This window comes from Lutjanus erythropterus, chromosome 7 (genome assembly GCF_056507025.1).
Source record: "Lutjanus erythropterus isolate fLutEry1 chromosome 7, fLutEry1.hap2, whole genome shotgun sequence".
NCBI lineage: Eukaryota > Metazoa > Chordata > Actinopteri > Lutjaniformes > Lutjanidae > Lutjanus > Lutjanus erythropterus.
The window spans coordinates 27,953,562-27,969,292 of record NC_139323.1 but is presented as its reverse complement, the minus strand read 5'-3'; the positions used below and the strand labels follow the sequence as shown (position 1 = coordinate 27,969,292).

Here is a 15,731-nt window from a genome sequence, read left to right as displayed (position 1 = left end):
CAATCAAGTATCTGGCCGGGGGCCATGCTCTATCCAGAAATGGTTACTGCACCTTTAAGTAGAGGGGATGAGCAAATGCTGAGGATATCAGTTGGAATGAAAACCTGCAGACTGCTGGCTCTCCATGGCATACATCACCCGCGTACTGTTGCCTTATAAAGGGTCTTATGTCTTTCATCCATGCAAACAATTGCCTACTTCCACACCCACTGCACCACCAGTTCTTTCACGTTACGCATATCCACTTGATTCATTGTGAAAATAAAAAAAAATACTGATTGGTGGAGCTTTAAACATCTAGGGAAACCACCTCCCTTCCTGCTGTGGGTCTTTGACATCAACTTCCATTGTGTGTTGTGGTAAAATAACAAATATCTGAACTCTGAGATGAAAGCATGATGGAAACAATTAAAATTGGCTGTGTACAAAATCTGATGGCAATTATAGACGATTTGTTTGACAAATGGCTCGATGGTGGTGTCAGACTCCAAGAGCATGAAAAACTGGTAATTCTAACCTCATGATTTGAGATGTTAGTGTTGCATTATAGAGTTTTTTTTTAATATGGTGACACCATCTGGGCAACTGCTGCAATATATGAAACTAATTCTTTCAAAGGTGATTGCCTGAGACTTGATTTCCAGTCTTTGTGGTGAAGATGACTTGCACTGTGTTGAGCTGTCAACTCTGGTGGCCTTAAAGTAGTATTACAGACATTCTACTGTCAAGAGCAACATGCAGCATCACTTGGAGAGTGCTGCTAAAAAAAGCTAATTGAAATGATTGTTTTTGCCTTTTGAGAATTGTAATTATGTTAAATTTGAATGGGAGATCCAATTTAATGTAACCTTAAAAAATGAAAAACAATGTAAAAGATGAAATGAAGTGACAAGATGTAATTTGACAAAAATGAAGAAGACGACGTAACAAGATAAAATGGACAGAAAAGACGCGATATGAAAGCATGCATACTTTTTGCTGTTTATACTTTCAGTATATTTCAGAGCCTGAGCTTTTTCACTTTTACTGGAGTTAAGAAGTTGAATCAATACTTCTACTTTTACCAGCCTTTTTTACACAAGTATCTATACTTCTATTTGAGTCAAGAATGTGTGCAACCTGCTGTATAGCAACATATTACCCTCAGATGACTAGTTAGCCGTACGCTGATCAGAGACAAAATAACAACAACATTTCACAAATCAGCTGTCACAAAACAGCTATAATTAAAGCTGCAAGAAGCATCGAATGGGCCCTCACACCCCTGCACCCACTGGGACGTGCAGCTGCCACGACCCCGTCGCTGGACACTGACCAGTCAACAACGCTCTGAATTTTCATGTGTTTTGGACACCACAGGAAGGAGTTCAATGTCACTTCCTGTCTCCACTGGGCGACGCTACAGAATAGCCACTAATTATATGTTATGCCCCAGTATATTAAGCGTAGACCACATCATTAAAATTTCATGTAAATCAGATGATGATTGTCATACAAGGCTTACTTCCTGTTGCCAGTAGGGGGCATGCTGAGTGAAATCCTGATTGGCATGTAGATGTGATCAGGAAGGGACTCTTATCAAACATATGAAGTTTGGGGCTGACTGGATCATTTATACTCAAATTAGAGCAACTTCCTGTTTCACAGAAAAACATCAAATCTCAATGCCAAGCCCTTCAACAATAGATGAATCTTTTAATAACTTTTGATCATAATCTAGATAGCAACACCACTTCTGAAGTCAATCTAATTCTATTGGAGGACTTTGTCAAAATAAGACATGTGACCATGAAGTCCACAAAGTTACAACAACTTCCTGTGTCATGGCAAAACATAAAAATGTTCACCATGTTGCCAGGGCAACATCATTTGATAAAATGTTACAATCTTCACAATTCAGCATTATCAAGGTCTAAAGGCTTTTCTAACCACATTTGATCTGGAAATGGTCAACCTGCTACGAGGATCAGGTCAAAGTCTAAAACATGTACTTTCCTATGGCAGCAGGTGGCACTATGACTCTGATGAAATATTGTCATATAGATGTGTTCAGGGCTGGACTCTTTTCAAATATGTGACGTTTAGTGCAAATTGCACCATTGACACTGACTTTCTGTTCAGTTTAAGCCATGGGTACATGAGGCTTTTTTCATGTGTCTGGGCATGATGCATGTGTGTACCGGTTTCCGTGCATGTTGGTGAAACATGCTGTGTCACCAAAGCTATATCACTTGTAAATATTCGCCACAACCGATGCGTGTGCCACAGTTGGTGAGTTTTTGATCATGTTTAAGCCCACAAAAATGTGACTCAGTTCAAGGATTAACAAATTAATTTCAATTAAAACTGCAAAAGCAAAAGCAGCCCCGTTGCCAGACCTTGATTGTTTGACGAGGCTCTGAATTTTCACACGCTTTGGATGCTGCTGGAAGGACTTCGATGTCACTTCCTGTCTCCACTTGCTACAGAACACCCGCTAATTGTATGTTGTGTTCCAATATATGAAGTGTAGACCATACTGTGTAAATTCTATGCAAATTAAATGATGATTGTCACATTAGGCTTACTTCCTGCTGCCAGTAGGTGGTGCTGTGACTATTGTCATGGCCATGGGCGAAAGCCACATCATATGTTCAGGCCTGAACTGTTGCTGAGGCAAAGTCGTTTGGCGAAACGTTACATTCTTTACAATTTGACATTAACAAGGTCTTAAGGCTTTTCTGACCACATTTGAGTTGCATGCAGTCAACCTGCTAGGAAGAGCATGTCAAAGTCGTAATTAATTAATAAATTTAAAAAGTCACAGCGAGGGGAGCCCCACCATCGGCAGCTGCCTGAAAAGGTGCATTCAAGTTATGGCACAGTGAGGAGGGGGGGGGGGCGCCATTGTCGACAGACTGGATTACCAACTCCATATCCCAATTTCGTAGAGTCAGAATCACATCTCTTGGTTTGAAATACCCAAATTTGAGATTTAATCCAATACAGATATTTCTGATTGACATTAAAAATTTTGAAATACTAGCCCCAGATCACAATTATATGGATAGGATTAAAACTCAAATTAGGTTATTTCAAAGCTAGGATATAAGATCCTGATCCTTCAAAGACAGGATACAGATTTGGTAATCCAATTTTACCCAGGATCCAGATAAAATCTCATTTTGGGTATTTAAAAACTCTGAGGTAGAAATCCAGATAATTTTGATGCTAAAAATCAGGATTATCCTGATCCCACTAGGAAATTAGATTAAGTACCACAGATCGTGTCAAAACAATATCCATTTTGAATTAAATGATTTGCTAATAAACTAATATTTTCAACACCAAAAAACAAACTCCAAGCTGTTGCTGTTTTAAAAAAAAAACAAAAAACAAGAATTTCACATTTCTTCCTCTGCGCAATATGCAAAATAATTCTCACTTGCATCATGCTTGATAATATTGCTAAATGATGCAGGGTTCCTATTTTACTGAGGGTAAACAGTTATGTTGCAGTTTGTTTTTTTTTGTTTTTTTTTGTTGTTGTTGTTTACATCCAGTGAGAGATTTAATTAGTAAAATTTTCATGTTAGTGTTAATGTAATGTTACTTTGACCGACCGATGGAGGCTGATCATCGAATCTGGCTAATTCTTGTCCAGATTAAAAGTTTCAAAATACTGGCTCCTGGTTTTGAAATGCCTAAATTTGAGATTTAGTCCTATCCGGATGGTTCTCGTCAAGATTAAAAGTTTGGAGATGCTGCCCCCGGCTGGTGATTCAACAATAATGCCGACGCCGGAGCCTTTGCGCCACTGAGCGGCACCACCGCTGTGATCCTGCAGGGGGCGCTGCTCTTTAACAAACGCCCGGGAGCAACAGGGTGCCTTCATTGTATAGAATCTGGCTCGAGCCTTTTTCCTCAACTTTTTTTTTTTCTTCACCGCTCAGACTGCTGGTGTTATTTAGGCAAAGAGAAAGGAAGTAGTAGCGACAGGCTAGCTGGTTAGCCGGTCAGAAAACCACACAGCCTGTAAGGAAATGTTAGACTTTTGAGCCTGTTTTATCTCAGAGACTGTTCTTCTTTATTTAATATGAGCGTGTAAGTAGGCTACGAGGTTTTTTTTTTGTCGGCTGTTTTTATTTCCTCCCCACCTCGGCTTGTTTCAAACCCTCAAACTGACTCAACCGGGAGCTTTGTCTGTCTGTCTGTCTGTCTGGGACTCTACCGCTGTGTGTTAGCCCGGCTGGCAACACAAGTCAGTTCATCAAAGGAGAGGAGAAAAAAACCCACACCACTGACCGAAAAGCTGCGACTTGGCTATCATTTATTTTTCCGCCAGTTGGTTGAATAGCGAGGAATGCAGTCAAGGATTACAACAAGACAATGAGAAAAACAGCCGGGAAAGGTACGGTAAACGCTGTTTTGTTACGTTACACTTGGCTTTGTACGACCTTGTTCTTTAAAGCAAAACTTTATAAGGAAAAGTAGTGAGTTTGTCGAAATATTTTGGTGTACTGTTGGATACGTGTTGACTTTTTTTTTTTTTGTTTTAACGACTGCCAGGTACTGCATTGACAGAGCTGTTATAGGAAGTTGACCTAATATGAAGTAGCTCAAGTCAATTGATGTCTGCGCCTTCAACCGTTTCAACCGTTCTCTATTAATTCCTAACGTCCCGTTTAAAAAAAACAAAATGGAGCGAGCTTACTAGCTAACTTTGATAGCCAATAATTTCAGTAGTTGATAACAGCATGGCGCCTGTTTGGTCAGTGCCACTGTAGCATAGTTGCATCCAGTGTGTGAATGAGCTGAGAATGTAGGCTGACTTGTTGCAGTGCGATGTCCGCAGGCCTGGTTGATAGTGTGACTAACCTACATGTCACTGGGTTGTTGTTTTGTTGGCGTCAACAAAGACTCACAGTGTTCAGTTTATTTAATTTGCAGACTTTTTTTTTTAGCCCTTGACACAAACCCAGCCAGTATAGTATAGAAAAGGGGGCAACTACAACTTATCCAAATTGCCAGTGTATCATAACTGTTATTATGTGTCCTCCACAATTTATGGCTGACTACAGCCTTGATTGCCAGTGATATGTGAAGTACTATAATACAGCAACAATGAAGCAACAGATCTGTTAAGAGCAGGGAGATTTATTATTATTTTAAGAGATTTATTGATACAGTATTGTTACCATGATATTTGATGGGTATTGTCTGTTCTAAATGACATTGCTTAGGATGTTGATTAATGTTTCCGCATGGCAAATTAGGGCTGTAACAATACCAAAAACTCAGTATAGATAAACTCCATGATAAATTTATTTTGATATTAAAAAAAACAAACAAAAATAGACTTGAAAAACTTCAAATAAATTAATCTGATGTGTACAGTTTTTTTTTTTTCATAAAAAATACTTCTTTGGCACTTTTCATATGGATGTTTAATCAGTGCTGATGGAAAAACAATGAATTTATTTCCTCAGTGTAGGCCTGAGCAATATAGCAGAAAAACCTATCACTATAGTGAAGTTTAATATTGGTCTATATCGATAATTATTGATCATGTAGGTTGTGACTGACAACAAAGGTTGGAAGTGGCTAAAGTGATACAAGTTTGTTGTACCATCGCTGGCCAATATAGACAAAATCAAATATCACAATATTTATTGCACCATTGTTGTAATGATAATTATGTATTTTACAAAGGTGTTTTTTACAAAATACAAACAGAGCTTACAGAGCTGTGCAGCAGTGCCTACATGTACCAGGATGCACTGTAGGCACGCTTGTACATGTTACCATTTTTATCAGCACTGTATCTTAGTTCTATTACTTTATTGGGCAAAACACAGCATTAGGTGACAAAAATACTCATCTAGCATCCCTCTTGAATACCCAGAGACAGAAACTAGAAATCCAAGCTGAAATAGTCTATAGTAGTTCCTTAACAACAACAGCATCATAGTGATATCACCAGATGCAGGAAGAACAACAGATTTTGCAGCAGAAGAACTCCATTTTATTGGTCAATATAGCATGCACTGAGGAATTAACTGCTTCAATTGACCACATTTACCATCAACACTGACTGGATAGTCACACAAAAGATGGTGAATTTTCCCTTTAAAGTTATAATTTGTGAACATTTCTGCATTTAAATTAATAATGCTGGACTTATGTTAACGGTAAGGTAACGGTGCATTTCCTGCTAGCTGCACGTTGCTATAACTTATGGGAGAACACGATATACGTCAGCGGCATCAGAGAATGCGGAAGGAAGTCGTCAACTTGACTAAATGTAACATTGTTTATATTACCTCGTCCATGAACATGGTGTCTGCCTCAGTCATGCCAGATAGATTTTTATCTGCAGTAGTGGTTGTTAAATAATGAGGACAACAACACCCATGATCCCACGCTACTTCATGAGGTCATCAAACGATTTCTGTTGTTATTGTATTAATTTGAGAGAGATCTCTAGCAGCAGAACTTACATATTGTCTGTTTTAAGCGTCACTGCTTTCCTTCTTAAATAAAATAAAATACAAGTAGCTAACCATGAGCGTATGTGAAAAATCGGTACAAACTGTTTATGTAGTATTGCAAAACAAAAAACAATGCAGCAGTCATTAGCAGTCCCTTCATAAAACAAAACAAATAAAATAAAATAATTAACCAGCTAATATCATGATAGATATCATCACAGTTCAGTACGGTATAGAGACATTTTATCTTGCAATATAATGATATTCTATATATTGTTACATCCTCAATGTTAAATATATTAAGATTCACATATAAAGTAACCACACTAATGTGATCATTTTGCAGCTGAACTTCTGTACAGTAGCACATTGACCAAGCTTTAACAAAACCTCCCACATAAGCTGCAGGACCAAGCTCTCGCTACATGACTAATGTCTGGGTGGTGGAAAAAAGTAATCATACATAGGAACACTAAAATTACACACATATGCACTTCTCTTAGAAGTTCTTCGCCCTCTGTGTTTCCCTCTTTCCATTTCTCTGGTTTTCTTTAGTCTGAACTCTGTTCTGCTCTCCTCCAGTGGCCTCGCTAGCAAGTTACTTCCTCATGGTGAAATAATGTATTTACACTTCCTTCTGTCACACTGACAGCTACATGTTGTGACCCAGGCTTTCATGAATGACTTGAAATTAGATGCGAGACTAAAGAGTGGAACATCATAAATATTCACCTGCTGGAGTGTTTAGGGATGTACTGCAGCTATACTGTAACCCTGCAAAGCAAGTAGGTTGGGCATCAGCCTGTAGTGTAGTGGTTGGACAGGATCTATTTCATTATAGTTTAGTTTGAGTGTAGTTTTCTGAGGAAATTACTGTTTAAAGCTATACTTTATTTAGGGCTGCAACTAATGATTATTTTCACTATTGATTAATCTGCTGATTGTTTTATAGATTGATTAATCAGTAGTCTATAAACTGTCAGAAGCCAGCAAAAAATGCCCATCCAAGATGTTGTTTTATTTTATTTAAAATAGAGTAAAAAAAGGAGGAAATCTCCACATCTGAGAGGCTGAAAACAGTACTTAAGCATATCACAATAGCATATCTTTTCTCAGACTTTGCAAAGCATTTGCATGAAACATAAAAGCACAAGTGACATTTCAGTAAAAAGAAGAGCACAGCAACATATTTGGCCTTGCACGTCTATTATTTTTATTATTAAGAAATGTAACTTTAACCTTTACGAATAATTATTCTGTTGAAACATAGTGTGTAATGTAAACAATGGCAGTAAAGGTAAAATTAACCATCTTCTAATGGGTGACACAGGAGACATGGCGGCGTGTGGTGGATGTGTTTGCAGTTTAAGCCCACTGGTGTTCTAGGCCCTGCCAACTACACTGTGCTGTGGACAAAGCATCAATATATCCAATCCAATCAGGGCCCCATCTGTCATATTCAAAATCTAATTAACATCCCAATCCCGAGAGAAAGCTTAAGAGTCACATCTACATTTATTAAAATGCTTCCTGTCTCACAGTTTCAGTCATATTAACTGTTTAGAAATTTAAAAGGGGGAGAGATTGGATATAACTGAATACAGATATTATTCAGATCTGAACATGCTGTCTGAAGATGTATAAATGGCACCTGAATTAGAGCTGTAATATTAGTCAAAACATGTTTTTTCCACTTAACATACCTGTCTCAGTACCTTCAAATGATTGCAAACGGAAAACCTTTCAAATGATGTTGCAGTGCAGCCAATTTTATTTTTTCCCATTCCTCCTTTAAGTGCTTTTAAACACTCAGGCAGCCCTCAGAGCAACTCTCTGCCCTCTTTGAAAGAAAGGGGCCATATGGCCCCCTGCTAATGGTTAGTACTCTGCAAACCCCACTGCAGAGCTCAGCTGACAGTGGTTGAGGATAAGAAGGGGGTGGGGGAAGGAAGACCAATTACATCTCCAGCTCAGCCTTGAGTTGTAATTGGTCTACACATCCTGGCGGATGCAATTGTGTGAAACTGCGGATGAAAAGATAATTGCTTCAATCATAGCTGTGCTAACATTTCTCAGAGGAGAGATTCGAGGATTTCCTCACTCTCAGCTTTCATAGTCAGCTTTATTGCATTTATTTTCAACCACTAAATCATACCTTGCATGTTATTGAATGTTAATTTCCTCTCAGACAATAACACTATAAATCAGTCTTATCTCAGCTGAGCTTTGTGCGTTTTAACAGTCCACACAGAGCCGTTAGTGTTATCTGTAGAGGATGTATCCTGCTTATGCCAGTGTTTTTAATAAATTTAGATCTATAGCTGTTTTGGATCATCAACCTGAACCACATTAGAGGAACTGAAGTTGTTTCCTAATACAATGCTTACCAAGCAAGCTGCTCTCTGTCATGACGCCACAACTGCAGCCAGCAAGATGGTTTATAAAAATGTAAAAGGCAACGATATGCAATGAAATGGTGGGCGAAAAATAGTAGTGAAATTGCATTGGGTTATTTTTACATTGATGTCATGTGAAGTTTTATGGTCTACGGTGTTGGTGGCTATGTATGAGCATATTTTATTTTTAGATTACTTCAGAGGTGTGTAGACTATTTTTGTGTTGTAGACAGTACAAGCAACTTTGTGTAGGCTGCAGTGGATCTATCAACACTTCTGTCATCTTATCTTGTGTGTTTTTAGCCCCAAATGTGTTGAGGCTTCCTAGAGGTACTTGGAAACTATTTGTTTCTCATAGCTGTTGGATGAATCATGATTTGTGTGGGAAATTAGGCCAAATAGTTGTCTGCTATATGTTAGTAGTGCTGACCACACTGGCATTTTTTTTTTCTGGTTTCAGCTTACTTTTTGGTGTATTTGTGTAAAATGTGTAGATTATGAAAGGTTGGCTGACTTTGTCCCATTTCAAAGAATTATTACAACACAAAATATGCAGTAGGTGCAAAACTTTGTATTAAATCTGTTTTCCTAGTTCAAAGCAGAGATGAAGAGTTTGTGTACTGTGTTGCAACCTTGTTCATGTGAGTTCAGCCTAAAGCTTTTCTTTCCTCCTTTTGCTTCTGAATTTGACTAATTTAGGTTTCTGAAAGAACAAGAACAAGGACAGAGGAACAGGTAGAGCCAAGGTGTGCCATGGCTGCAGAGTTATTTGTAATGAGTCCCTTAGCAGCATGTGCGTCGTCTCTGTGTGCAGTTGGTGTCCTGGGCCGAGATGATGTAGGTTGCCGGTGGTATGACGCAGACACCTGCAGTCCCATGGCACTGCAGAAAAGCCTTAGTAGGTCGGAGGGACGAGCTAACTCAACTATCTTGAGGCATATGTAACACACTTCTAGACGATACAACAGCAAAAAGACAAAGGGTCCTATGCAGACACTTTTTTTCCTAAAGTCACAGTTGGTACAGAAAACGTCATTAAACATTTGTCTGTTTTTTCTTTGCAAGGCAAAATTCAGTTTTTTAATGAGCACTTAGATATTTTTTGTAGCTTTTTGATACTATAATTAATTAATATTGTATTGTTTTAAACATGTGGTTTTGAATTGATTGATTCATTAATAGGACTGGGTGTTACATTGCCTGAAGATTCATCACCATACTTACCTGAGTGGGGTTGTGATATTGTCAACTGCTGAATTAATTACCAACTATTTTGATAATCAATTAAACACTATGATATGGTAAAAAAGTCAGATTGTGATTATTTGGACTAAAATTGCAATATGTGATAGGATTAGTGGAAATGGTCATTTTTGCATTACAATTTCCATTCCTACTTAAAAAAAAACTTAAAATACTGATAATGTAATATTTGTTGGGGTCTCTACCAAACAGACATTTTTTCTTTAATCTGGAGAACAAGATTTTTAGGCCACAGTGTCTATACAGCATTCAGTACTTCATTAGTATACTGTTTTCTGACACATTTTTCCTTGTTCAAAAAAAATTGCGTGATTGCACTTGGCCATATTGCAATTGTGATAGTGATAGTGATCCTTTTTATAAGGAAAAAATGTCCAAATACTCTGATTTCAGCCTCTCACATATGAATATTTTGAGTGAGGACAGGAGAGTTGGGAGATGGCATGCAGCAAAAGGCCACTTGCAGGAGTTGATCCCACAGCCACCGCAGAGGACCCCCAGCCTCGATTAACAGGGGACACACTCCACCATGGGGCACCAGCTGACCTACCAGGGCACCGTGGTCCTGTAAATGTTGAGAAACGGCTGTTGATGAAGTGTCAATTTGTTTGCTACTACATGAAGTATACTGAAGCGGTGATTGTCAAGGGCCTGGCAATAAAGTCAAACAAGTAGAGGCTTGCATTTCTATTATGTGTGCTCATCAGGAAGATGTTTTTATTGCTCTGTTACTTACACTGCTGCTCAAGAACACTACAATTGGCTGTGTTAAGAGTCTTCCTGCCTTTTGTAAACTTGTGGGCTGGTTCAGATGCTATCATGCTACTATTATAACTTCAGGAGAGCAGACTCTAAGATCTCTTATTACTCATCCATTGAAAAAGACAAATCTCCATATCTTTTCATCCCAGATGTGGACAGCTGATTTGAATAAGCTGCAGTTAAAACTGTATGATTCCCTTTCAGTTGTACCTGTGTACTCTGTAAAAAGAGCTGGGTCAGTGTATGAGGGAAGAGGAAGGCAGAAATGGAAAGAAGGAGGTCAGAAAGGAGAAACGGGACACCAGTATGCACGCATATGTGTGCGCTTTTGTGTACATACAGTGTGTCAGCGCTTATAAAGTGACAGGAATGCTCCAGGGTCCGCCTTTCTGTGGTGAAAGACGGGAGAAAAAATAGCCTTGCGTTCTAGAGAAAGCTGCTAACCAAGCTTTGCAGTGTGGATTTGCAGTGACCTGTATTTTGTAGCGACTGGACCAGATGGAGAATGCATGCAAAAGAAAGTTTGTGAGCGAGCAAGTTAGACAAGGGAAGGTAAAAAGAGGGAGAGTGGTGAGGTTTTAAAGTCATCAGTTCCACAAACTCCTTGGTAACTTGGCTCTTTCAATGTGGCAAGCTGAATTTATGGGCTTTATAAATAGACCCAGCAGTAATGATAGGGTATAAGTGAGGAAAAGGCAGACCGACTGTTTAGGGATGGCCTACTTTGCTGTGCATTTGTTTGTTGTGCCTTAAGTCTTCACTCAGCCATTATTGCAGGGTCCAAACACATCAAGTCAGGATAATTGGGATCAAAGCTTGATTGTGATGATTATGATTATACCAGATCTGCCTGTTTGGATTCTGATTATAGGCACAGTTGTAAGCCAAGCTAAAGTTTTAAGGAAAATATACAACTCAAGAATTTTCCACGGCGAAGTGAAAAGTAGTCTGTCAATATCATAGAAGACATCCTTTAACCACTTTCAGACAGCTAGAGCACACTGATTTCATATGGCTTTTAAGTTATAATCTATATGTGACATCATCCCTCCACAATGTTTACATTACCTGGTGTTCATCACATTCAAATACATGGATTATACAGTGAGAAATACTAACATTAATCCAATTTTACCAGCTGTGCTACATGAAGCTCAGCAGCTCTGAGTTTCAAAAGGATTTCAGCTTTTTTGACTCTTAAGCTGTTCACATTTAAGGGACAGCGATACTTTTTTTTGACACGAGTTTGTATGAGTTGCTCTCCATGAGTGATTTTGATGCATGGGCTTTAGTTCTGGCAGAGACTTCTGTGGTTGTAGATCTCCCAGTGAGATCCTGCAGCCTGTCAGCCAAAACTGAGCAGCAGCCGCACAGGGCCACCAAACAAAAACATGTGAGCTACAAAAAAACACAAATAGTAAAACTGTCCACAATAGATCATAGTCCATATGTTTCTCAATAAACTACTCATTTGTTTAAGTGTAGCAGGTTCTATGCATCAGTAACACTACTGGTCAACAGTGCACACAGCCTTTTACAAATAAAAATATGGAATCCAATTTGTGCTTCTATCTCAGAGTTGAAGTCTGATGTATTGAGTGGAAGCTTTTCTGTCACTCACTCCCTGCCCCCTCAGCTGTAGCGGTCACCCTCAGGAAGGAGACTGTTGAGTGTGTGTGTGTGTGTGTGTGTGTGTGTGTGTGTGTGGATTGAGATTGACTGACTAGTTGATGGCTGTGGTGAGTGCTGTAACCTCCCCCTCCATCCTCTCTGCGGTCACTGATCCTGTCCCTTGGCTCTGGATTATGGGCAGAGAGAGGGCACACCCTGAGGCTCTATTTGCTATTACTTTGCACCATGGTCCAGCTCTGAGGGTGGCTGTTGAAGTACGATCATTAAGCATGGCTAACGAGGGCCAGACAGATATACTGTCTTGAGTGTATCTAGCATTATTATGTACCTAAATGTCCATCATTGACATGACAGTCTATTCTTTGTACAGTCAAAAATTCGCCATGAGAGCATTTTGTGATAAGACTTTGTTTAAGACTTAATTGTCTTAATTGTCTTGGACTTAATTGTAATATTTTGCTTTCTAAAACACCACCCACAACAAGCACATTTGAAATGTGGCAAACGAGAAAAATATTGCAATTTCCGTACTTGACTGTGGATTCTGACTGTATGTCATAATGTATCATTGCATTCATACTTCATCACGTGAACTTTTGCACATTACCCAGACAATATTTTGCACAAACTGCACAGCTCTTTAATTTAAATAATGTTCATATTGTGCAAATTTCCTTCATTATGATATTTTTCTGGCAGTTTTCAATTTTGTACTTCTTGCTTCCTAATCTTTATGCCCCAACATACCACAGCAAATTCGTTATGTATGAGAACCTACTTGGCAGTAAACCTGATCCTGATTCTGAATCATATAAGTAGTTTGGGTTGTTTTAATGCTCGTAAAGCATTACAGATGTGCAAGTACAGAAGAAAGAGCTTTACAAATTAATCTGAAGTCCTAAGACCATAAAGGGAAGGAAACAGAACTCATTACAACACTTAGTCCAAACTCCGGTTTTAAAGGTGCAAGTATGTTGTCAAAAATTGGGTTGGGCTTCTAGACTGGATTGGAAGTCTAAGGAAATGAACTCCAACGTCATTCCTTACTCACTTCTTTTGAAATGATGTGAGGAAAAAGTGAATAAACGTAGCCAGGCGAGGCGGTAGACTTGACAAACCATTCCCATTATATGTGCCAGGGCAGAAGTAAGCCAGTGTGTTACAGAGGACAATGGCAGAGGTGGCACAGTGTTGGACTTGTGCATATAAGGTCCATTAAGAACCACTTGAAGCACACGGTTGTCATTTTAATTAGTTCTAAGTGTGTATTTATATCAGTTTTAAGTTTCAAACTTCAGAATAAAATTGGCGTATACCACATATTGTTTCTGTGATAGTGAGTAAAATCACATTAACAAAACAGAGTATAGTGTTTAATTCACTTTACTCACATATTTGCTTGATTACAGCTTAATCAGAATATTTGTGTTCATGTAAACATAACTATTGGTGTAACCAGGCAAGGCTTACTCTTCTTTGGAAAACAAAACACGACATAATGTATGTGAACTACAGGTTTTTGCTGCACCATTATTCTGATGTATGTTAGCCCTTTGGCATACATTTCCAGTCCAAACGTAATACAAACCATGTATTTTGGGCATATATAGGGTTTTGTGTTCAGCATTAGGGTTGAACTCTGTCCCAGTCTGCTCACTGCAGCTCAGTCTTACCACTGGATGCCTTAAAGGCTGTGGAGAGTGACAAGAGAAGTGAGAAAGAAAAAGCAAAAAGCACAAAGGGTACAGACAAGGGAGGCACAGATGGGGGAAAGGGATGGAAAGGTAGAGAGAAGCTGAGGGTAGAAGGAGAGCGAGAGAGATGGAGCAGGAACAGTAGACCTTGGCCATGTGCTCTGTATTGGCTGGGCGCTACTCTGTTCTGTTTGTTTTTGCTCTATTTTTACTGTGCAGTCTGACTCTGGTCACTGATGAATGACTCCATATGTAAGTTACATTTCATCTGACAGAAATCATTCAGGATGTCTGCTGGCTCAGGTGATAGAGTGGGAGTGGTAAGAGACATGATGTGATCCGTACAGAAGGGACAGTAAAAGAAAATGTTGGAACTTTCAATGGTGTTTTGTTCTTTCCTACTGTTGCTGTCCAGTCCACTTCTTTTAAAACAATGCAGACTGGTAGATTTAGAAAAAAGGTCAACCTAGGCCTAGATGTTAGAACGACATTATCCTTTCTAAGATGCTTATCATCCACACGTTGGGTGTGAATCTGCCAGGCCACCCAAACATCATCAGGACACACCACAGGGAAGATGTTTTCAATAGCTTATACTAGCTGCGCCACATATAATCTATTGTATGTTAGAATGTCTGAGATTATGGTTTTTCCCCTTTGTTTCTCCATTTCATTGCACATCTTTCATTACGAACTCTTTTTTTTGTCGTCCTGCTGCTTTTTGTCCCACTTGTAGGTTCAAGTTGAGGTCAGAGTGTGTATAAAATGTAGAATGAGTAATATTGCTATTAACATTGAGGTGTTTTCCGTTTGGTAAAGTATGATTTCATTACCTCTGTGAGCTCTCCCATGCTAAAACATGGTGTCATAGCAGAGAGAACAGAGGCTTTAGGTCAAGGTCGAGGATATTTATTGTCATTTTCACTGTGCATTTACATACACAAGAGAACGAAATTTAGTTTCTCAATCAGTGACTGCAGTGCAATAGAAACATTCAATAAAATAGTAAACATCATAATAAAATATAAGCATCATTATAAACTAATAAATAGGAATAAAATCAGATAAAAACAGTCCATTCTTTCAAAGTGCATTCAGTCTCTTAACTTGACAGGTGACTAGCTGTCAAGGGTGAGTGTGGGTGTGTATGTGGGGATGGGGGACAGTCCATTAGTTTGTGTCAGCTAGGTTAAATTTCTTCCTGTTACTTGCTGTGATGTATGCTTACAAACAGGAGCAGTTTTGAGATAAAATTTTGGTGTTGTATCCCTATTGTGTTTGAACTTTTTCCCCCAAAGGAATAAAGAAAGTTTGTGTGGCAAGTGTAACTGGGGTAAGGGATTTTAAATAAGTATGAAGTTGGTGCAGTGCAGTGACTATTCTGGTGCTACAATGGAGTCATGTGTTTGGGAGGTGTTTTTAGAGCAGGGTAGCCCACATGAGTGAGCCTGTACAATAATCCCCTCTGTCTACCTCCTTCCCCTCGCTTCCTTTTTCTCCTCTTCCTGATTTCT

At 38.9% G+C, this 15,731-nt stretch overlaps 1 protein-coding gene across 1 annotated transcript in view; it reads left to right on the top strand.

Moving 5' to 3' along the window:
• Positions 1-3,953: 3,953 nt before the first annotated feature.
• Positions 3,954-15,731, top strand: part of myo9bl (myosin IXb-like) — a 75,773-nt gene continuing 63,995 nt past the window's right edge. The window contains exon 1 of the mRNA XM_084723438.1: positions 3,954-4,390. The gene's annotated coding sequence lies outside the window, so the exon portion shown is untranslated. The remainder of the gene's footprint in view (positions 4,391-15,731) is intronic.